We start from the raw sequence: 9487 nt of genomic DNA, 5'->3' as shown, positions 1-9487 counted from the left end.
TCTATCAAAGTAATCTACTATATAAAAATAAGTCGGGTTTTCCTTCCTGACGCTACAACTCCAGAACGCACGAACCGATTTCCACGGCTTTGCACTCGTTGGAAAGGTCTCGGGCTCCGTGAGGTTTATAACAAGGAAAAGGTGTCTCTGGTGCGAAACGGACTTCGCCAGGTTTGCTAGTTATTAACAATTAACGATTCATATTTTATGCCAACTGTCTATTGTCCAACTATTGTCTTTCACAGTATATTATTGTATAAATTACGTAAAAGTCGTTTTCAACGTTCCAACATGTAATGATTAACAGTGTGTTATACCTAACCCCAAACCGGGGTGCTACATTTCCGCTGGGGGAGTGGTGTTATGCTACTGCTACGTTCCATTTAGAAAGCTTCTACATACCCGCAACGTTCCCGCGCAGGGAATTGTCGCGTCCTTGCCACGTTCCGATAAGGAACCTCATACGCTGCTACATACCGCTTAAGACCCATCTTCAGTAGTACTACGACATTGCTACGATTGCCGCTGAGGAAATCCTTCTACGTCTTGCTTGCTTCGGCTCCTTAATTCCTGTTGAAGGAATTCAGCGACCAACCCTAAAGACACCCTACCGCCTAGCCTTCGCAACGAGACGCGCACTCCATCTTACGTCCACCTATATCAGTAAGAGCCCTACCGGAGGGTTTGGACCTAGGCACACCACGACCCTTATTGTTACTGATATTTGTATTTTATTTTATTAATTAACTAAATTAATTGTCGACTGTATGGTGAGTATCTAGTTCTTATTATTATTATTTTGTTTCCACCTCACCTACAACGCCACATAGTATATACAATAAAAATGAATAGCCAAATATGTTGCTAAGTGTAAAACTCAAACCTCGGCGCGCGGCGTATCGGCTCGACCAATTCGGATAATATTCATGTTCCAATTCGTTTAAAGAACCGGTAAAAGGCGAAAGAGCATAACAACGTCTGCCAGGTGGGTAGTTTGAAATAATGAATATTGAGACTACTCTGTATGTCTCTCATTCCATTTATTTTTGTTTTCGAATATTCATTGTTTTATTACCTTACCCTGTTTATGATTATTATATTATCACTTAACCTGTCTAACTTTATAGTTGTCGGTTAAATATGCAATACCTATCGCAGATATTTTAGGTATTGTTATCATTATGATTATTCTTTCGTTGTTTAACAAAATCTGCTATGAAATTATGAAAATATTAAGTCACTTTTAGATAAGAATAATAAAAGCTACTGTAAATATTTTAGTATTTACTGTATGCTCTTAAAAATTGTATTATTCCATTTTTTATTTGGATATCAATACTAACCGTAAGTATTTTCGAAGATACAATCTATCTTACGAACAATACTTCACTGTGAAATGGTGACGAACTGTCACTTTTTTTTTTAAGATCGCGTATTTAAGTGCATGAATTCGCAATATGGGCATCACCCAAAATATAAACATTTTATACGAGCATCACCCGTATCACATCAACAGGCATCACCTGTATTGTAATAATATTACGACTACCAGGCATCATTTGGTATAAAATTACAAAGTAACACACGGACGTCACCCGATTTTTGTTTTTGCACTACCAGCCACCAGGCATCATCATCTGGTATAACATTACAAAATACACACGGGCGTCACCCGATTTTTGTTTTTGTACCACCAGGCATCATCTGGTATAACATTATAAAATACACACGGGCGTCACCCGATTTTTCTTGACCACCAGGCATTATCTGGTAACACAGTACAAAGTACACACAGGCATCACCCGTTTTTTTTCCTGTACTACCAGGCATCATCTGGTAACACATTTCAAATTACGTACACGGGCGTTACCCTTTTTAAAGTGAAACTTTTATTACATCGTCTCAAACTTTTTGGTCTGTGTAGCGCATGTCGCGTGACGGTCGGCTGCCGAGTAGGTATAAAGCAGTGTTCGGAACCGTTCGAACAGTTTCACTTTTACCGTGGTTTCATAAAACCACACAACATTTTTTTTGTCAGGCTTCATCTTGTAACATTATAGCTTAACAACAACTTTAGAAATCCCTTGTCGTGGTCCACATCACCATCGAAACACATACATCAACTTACATGAACTTCCATAATGTTACTATATTAGCCTGTCCAGGAAACTTACGTTCCTTGCATGATAACCATTAATTACTTCTTTATGCAATAATGAATAATCTTAAATAATACTCATGCAACTTCACATCGAGTAATTAAATAAGATATAAGTGGGTATTTGGTATAATTATATTTTTGTAACCAGACAAATCTATTCTGAGCTGATCGGGAATCGAACCTTCTTAGCTCATTTAATCATGTTTAACCAATCCTTTAAGCAGGTTTTTACACATCAGTATCAATAAATTTATATGTAAACAAATGTCCCAAAATAATAATCTACAGCCTCGACTAAACAAAATATCACATATTTTAGTCTCGCATAACGCAGTTACAGTCCTATGCATGACTACGTGAGTACATATACTGGACGACGCTAGCTGTATACCCGTACACTGTACAGTGTATTTATCAAACAGGCACCATACGCTCGAGCAATAAAGACAGCCCGCGTATGCATTGGTATCAGTGTAGTTATGTATACGAGAAACAATTTACAAACCTACTTTATCCTTCTGGCTACAATTATTTAAGAGGTTTTGCTAAATCTTTATGTAAACGAAACCTTCGTTTTCTACGGCGTGGAGGCCGGAGGCCTCTCGAAAGGCACGCACATGTTATTTATCTACTTTGTGCGGATATATTTTTTTTTATGTAAGCGGCACAAAATATCATAATGAAAATAGGTATGTGTGTATATTATTATTAACTTTAATATTCCCTTCGAAGTAACTTGACTGTGGATATAATTAGTTCAATAGTTATCATAGCACACCTATTTCCTCCCTTTTTTTTGTTTTGTAATTTTTTTTTTCAAAAAAAAATTACTTACATTTATTCCCGATTTACCTCGTCGCCAAAAATGTAGTGTATGTCCTTCCCTATTATCGGCTCTTAGACGCACACGACCTCTCACTCCGACCGCCTGCAGCCAACTGAGCTGTGTGAGCGGTGTCACCGTTGCACGTGCGCAAGAGATGACATAATACTTCCGTCTCTTTCACTCACATACACTACAGGGGGTCACTGAAAAATAGGGCTGTGCTGTAGCAGTCAGAGAAAACAATGAGTTGGACTCAATTTGAGAAAGGACTGCCGCTCTCTGTTTTTCAGTTATATTTTTTTTATGATATTGCTTATCCAGTAAAATATGTTGTCACTTGCAAATTAAACATTTATCCTTTCCTCTATGTAATGTTTATGTTACACTGATATAAACAAAGATAAAGCATAGTTCCAACAACCCACCGAAAGCTCTGATCAATTCCCTCCCACATCCAAACTCATATTAAACAGAGTTTTTCAATATAATAACATACGTGTAAGTATACCTATTACACAATGAACGGCTCTATAAATCAGCAAGATTTCCATCGGCAAGATCAAACGATCCGTTTCGACGATTGTAAAATACATCAAACGCCTGTGTCCTACTTTCTTTCGTGAATGTAATGCTCTCTGTTTAATCTGTGCTTCGTAGTAACCGTGACGTCACTATATCTATTACTAGATTGCAATAAGAAGGAAAACAAAGCGTAGTAATTTTATCCTGTAGATTGTGTTTTGATCAGCCATGCAGAATTTGTACACTCAGCTATTTATACGTTGTTGGAGAAGAAAGGCTTGATTGTATGTACGTTTGTTTGTTGGTTATCTCAATCTACTCTTACTCAAAAATGTATTATTCAAATGGAATATGAGGATTTATCACACGCTTTAACCCTGGTCGTAGCGGCCGTCCGACTCCGCTTCTAAGGTAGAGACAGGGCGGGCGGTTAGTATAAAACAATTAGTAAATTTTTCTCGAGAATCTAATGATGTTAATTTATGTTTTGATGAGTCTGTTTGATCAATAAATGTGAGTCTTAATAATAAGTTACAGGCGCATAAATAATAAAACAAAGGTGAGATTCTTGAAAATGTGTAACAGAGAGTGCCTTCGAAGTAGCTTCAAAATTTTCTTAATTATTATTATCTATACTATTATCTATCTATACTTCTATACTAATATTATAAAGAGGAAAAGTTTGTAATTATGTATGTACCTATGTATTGTTTTCACGCATAAACCTCTTAACCGATTTTGATGAAATTTGGCACAGACAATCTTAAGACCCTGAGAAAGAACATAGGCTACCTTTTATTGCGAAATATGTACCATGGGCGAAGCCGGGGCGGACCGCTAGTCTATAATAAGAATTAAGAACAGTACATCTTCTTGGATAGGGGAGGGTAAAAAAGAAGAAATATAATAAAAATATATCGTACAGGTCAGATATTATAATTTTCTATTCAAAAATTTTGTTACTTTTCATTCACCTCACCATTCATACCAATAACTTCAATGAAAAATGAACCCGACAAAAATGCAACAAGAAATATAACCCCAAAATTACATAATATATAGCTTTTTCCATTAAATATAATTTACATCCGTGAACACGACTGCTTCATGTTTTCTATAATTCAAGTATATTTTTAGGTTATAAATGTGCCAGGAGCGTGTGTCACATCCCGATCTAGTACATTCGTCGAGATTATAATTAATAGTTGCGGTTTATCTCTGTTTTTTATCTATTATGCTTCTTTTAAAACTCTTAAATAACAGTTAAATGATATTGCTTTATTTCGGTTATCCACTAAAATTTGTGGCATCTTTTTTCAATAATTATAATGAATTTATTTCTACGCAAGTCTTTATAACTTACTATGTACTAGCTTTCCGCCCGCATAGTTCCCGTTCTCAGGATTTTCGACATAAAACCTATCCTTGCTTAGGTCTCCAACTATCGTTGTACCTTTCATCCAAATCGGTTCAGCTGTTTCGATGTGAAGAAGAGATTAGTAAGTTATTTTAAGCGTGGTGGTTTAAAAATAATTATTTTAATTTTTTAGGACTTTTTTTAAGTTTGTTTTAATAAAAGCTGTATTATACAAGTTATTTACTAATTTCAAATTATAGAATTAAATGCAACGGTAAAACCTAAACCCATGGCCCGTAAAATAGGCTCATATTTTTATATTTAAGATACATACATAATAAAAAAATAAATAAAATTATTTGAATATACAAACCAAACTAAACCATGAATAATATCAAACACGAAAAACATCGCACGCGGACATAAATCATTCTGCATGTATGTTTATTTATATCTCTGTAACAAGCCAAAACGAGACCTATATAGACTTCCTTTGATCCTTAATATGTTGTTTTTAACATAAAGACTGCTGTTAATAAATTATATGTCATTAAATTGAGTGTTGTGCAAAGAACCTGCAACTTTTTTATGTAGGTACATTTTCAAATTTTTAATGTAACGTATACAGCAAATTATACGTTATTTCAAAAATTTGAATCCTCTCTTTCTAACCGAAATAATTAGCAGTTTTTTTGCACCGAATTAAGATTATTGAATTTCTTGTGATTGGATAGAACCTACAATCAATCAATCAATCATGTTTCCCAAATAATTATACCTAAGTATGTTCTTATTGCTATAAGTATCAAACATTATTTTGTTTTTATTATTCTCTAAATTTAATAACCCATGGCTAAAAACTATGAAAAGGATTCGTATCAAAATATCAAAAAAATATTTTTATTTAACTTCGCTCTATATAGAGTCAAAATAAAAGACACAAGCGGATTCAACCTAAAAAAAAAAACAAAACGATAATCACCAATCGCTTTACTAATTTCAAAAATGGAACTTACGAAAAAGGTTTAATCCACTTTCGACACACAATAAATCCACAGATTATCACTAACGCACACGCGTAGAACGTTTCAAGGCGTTCAGTTCGCGGTAGCTACTGAAGCGGCTGGCGTGCTGTTAATGTGGTACCTACTGCCAAAACTACGTCATACGTTGGCCCAATATCGGCCAGCATGACCAACTTTTGGCGAAACTGAGGTGGAGTTAAAGGAAATAGTAGATTTATACATCTTTGCACTAATTTTCTTGTTTTTCCGAGAATATACAAATGTTAAGCAAAATAGGCTCATCGCTGTAGAAACTGCTTTCCGAACCAGTGGTAAATGATAGAAATAAAATGATTCAAAAGTGCGTCTAAAAGATGTCCTATGGAATAAATAAATATTAAAGTTTGATAGTTTACACCATGATAATAAGCAATAACTTATGGGTGGTTTCCGTATACCTAAATGAATCATAATCTTATATCTTAAGGAAATTTCATGCTGTTTTTTTTAAATTGAAAGTGCACACTTATATTATTTTAACAGCACGTGAGTCACGAGCCAGGCTAATACATATTTATTTTTAGATGAAAGGATGTATGTCAGGTCCTCCGTGTTCAAAATTTGAAAAAATCAATACTGTCGAGGAGATGAGAATGTAGAGTCGAATTTAGCATTATTTCATATTTGTTGGTTAATCTCTAAATGAGTAGTTGTAAATTGTAACGAACTTTTCAACAAAAACAATGTTAACATTAAAACCAGATCGAGAAGATAATTTTTTTCCACCAAAAATAAAATCCAATTCTACATTTCACAATGTTCACAAATCGTTCATCATTTCATGAGCTACATATAGACAAACATACCAAATAGACCTCCCAGACCACAAACAGAACAATCCACATACCACCGACCACGCTATATATCACAGCATCATTAAATCATTCCAATGTGATTGATTGCGACACTTCCCGCCAGACAGTTTGTAGAAATACCATTCTTAGAATTATATTTGCGGCGAAAATGCATAATTAAACGGTTAGGTAGACGATGAATTATGTCTCCTTCCCTTTTTCCTAGAGGTACTACGCAGTTATCATCCCTACTAATATTATAAATGCGAAAGTAACTCTGTCTGTCTGTTACGCTTTCCCGCTTAAACCACTCAACCGATTTTGATGAAATTTGGCAATCTTTAGACCCTGAGAAAGAACATAGGCTACCTTTTTTGCGAAATATCTACCACGGGCGAAGCCGGGGCGGACCGCTAGTTTTTAATATTATGTGTAAGTTCTAATTCTTGCATAGCGCTTGTGGAATCTTTAAAATCGGGACAGGCAAGTTCTCTGCAAAACTACGATCTAATTGTCTACTCGTTTTACAGAAATAAACGACGAATGATGATTAGGTAGATCCTGGTCTGAATAAAACTGTGAAAAGGGTCAAAAGTTCAATGGAGATTTTCGACTGCAGGGCAAGTAAGTACTTAAATGTATCTGGAAATCAGTGATCAGGTAAGAATTAATACTCATTAATATTTTTATTTTAAGGAACTATTTATTAGTGTGCGGATTAAGAAATAAATCTTCACAATCATAACCTATTCATATTTTAGTACGGGAGTTAAAAAAGTAGCAGGCTGAAGCTTTTGAGCAACAATTGTATCAGATCAAAAACATACTTCTTATGACTAAATCAGCCTCATTTCATCACAACAAACAAGACCAATAACTTTAAAACCACTCAGGTAAGTACACGGAAACAGGGCTATAAAATTTCGCCGCTTTTTTCGCGGGAAAATTAGCAGATTATAAATTTTCACAGAAACACGCAATATATAAAGCTTGTCACGCATTGGTCACTTTGCGTTGAAACGCTAACGGCTTTCGGGAACATCTACATTAGTGTCTTTCGGGGAAACACTGCGTATATTGTTTATTTATAAACATTAGATAGTATATAATGGCAATAAATCAGTCTTGTTTAATAATGAAAACAAATAAGTACTTAGGTATAATTTTAGGAGCAAAGCTTGTTTACGTTATGCGTTCGTTTATTGTAATTTATGTAGATATTACACGAAGATCTTTTAAGTATAAAAGGCCCTATTTTATATGCAAAATCAACATCCATTGCATATCGAATAGCCCGAGAAATAACAACGCAAAATTCCTATTTCAAAAACATTAATTCCCTCTCACAGATAATACAAATCGGTGACAGCAGTGACGACAGATTAAAAACGAACAATGACGTGACATGGCGGCAAGCCACTGTTTGTGCAAATATATTGCATATTTAATTAAAGGATTATAACATGACGTTGGAAACATCTGTACGTCTGCTTCGCATTAGTGGCTTGAATAACTGCTTTTGTTTTGAAAATGTTGTTATCTATAAGAATTTTCAAGACATGTGAATGGTTTTCACATTAAGTAATTAAGTATAAGTACATAATACAATACCTAAGTTTTATGAACGAGTAATACAATATTACAATAATTAAACTTTTTGCATACTCTTTTTTTACCCTCATATAGGCATTTTATTTTGGTACTTTGAATTATCAGAAGTATATTAAATTGTAAGAAAAAAATAAGTTTAATCCCATTTTATTTAATTTTTTGTAAATTGCCGCTGTGAAGATGTTTTTAAAATTTTTGGAACTGGTTTCGAATCGAAACCAGGTACAATTTTAAAAATTTCATTCATCGAAACATCGAAACTTTCGATGAAGCATTTGGTAACAACAGAAAATCATACATGTCTGTGAGAAAATCTGAACGTTCACGTCTAGAATTTTTTTAATACAATAATTTCACAGATTCAATCTCCCACAAGTCACAAACTATTTGCGATACTGTTCACATTAAGTATATAAGCTAAGTACCTACTATCAATATTCTATACTAATATTATAAAGATGAAGAGTTTGTTTGTTTGTTTGAACTTGCTAATCTCAAGAACTCTTGGTCCGATTTGAAAAATTATTTCGGGTTTGATAGCCCATTTATCGAGGAAGGCTATAGGCTATATTATATCATCACACTAAGACCAACAGAAGCGGATCCACGCGGGTGACACGGTTGTATGAATGCACACATATTTTATTTATACAGCTAACCAGTATCTCACCAGTATGATACACAGAGTCATGAGTAGTAACTTATATTATTGTGCAATAAAACATGTCAAGTAGATAATAACTCATAATTTCACATTTCAGTCATAGAGCAGAGTGGCGCAGTGGAAGCGTGCTGGGCCCATAACCCAGAGGTCCGTGGATCGAAACCACGCTCTGCTAGAATCCTTTTTATTTTTATTTTTTCCTTATACAGAGATGAAAGATTTTAAATGATAAGATTTCTATTTCCTGTAAATAGTCGATCTTTTATGATAATTTTTAAATAGTTTTTACCCGACTGCCAAAGAAGGAGGGTAATGTTTTTCGAGTGTATGTAAGTATGTATGTATGTCTTTTCCTTTGTGACCACCTGTAGCCTAAACGGCTTGATGGGTTTTGATGTATGAGGTATCGTTAGATTTGTCTTGATTACGGGAGTGTCATAGGATACATTTTATCCTAAAAGTCCCACGGGATAAAGACATTTTTACTC

The 9487-nt window shown here is 34.5% G+C and overlaps 1 non-coding gene across 1 annotated transcript; it reads left to right on the top strand.

Moving 5' to 3' along the window:
- The first annotated feature begins 9102 nt into the window (after nt 1-9102).
- On the top strand, nt 9103-9174 carry TRNAM-CAU (transfer RNA methionine (anticodon CAU)). The gene has a single exon. It is a non-coding gene; the product is annotated as a tRNA-Met (tRNA).
- Nucleotides 9175-9487: the final 313 nt, after the last annotated feature.

The sequence above is a fragment of the Colias philodice genome, chromosome 26 (genome assembly GCF_061535455.1).
Source record: "Colias philodice isolate Cphi_HAF_F1 chromosome 26, ilColPhil1 Martin Lab GWU primary, whole genome shotgun sequence".
In the NCBI taxonomy this organism is placed as follows: Eukaryota; Metazoa; Arthropoda; class Insecta; order Lepidoptera; family Pieridae; genus Colias; species Colias philodice.
This window is presented reverse-complemented; position numbering and strand designations above follow the sequence as displayed.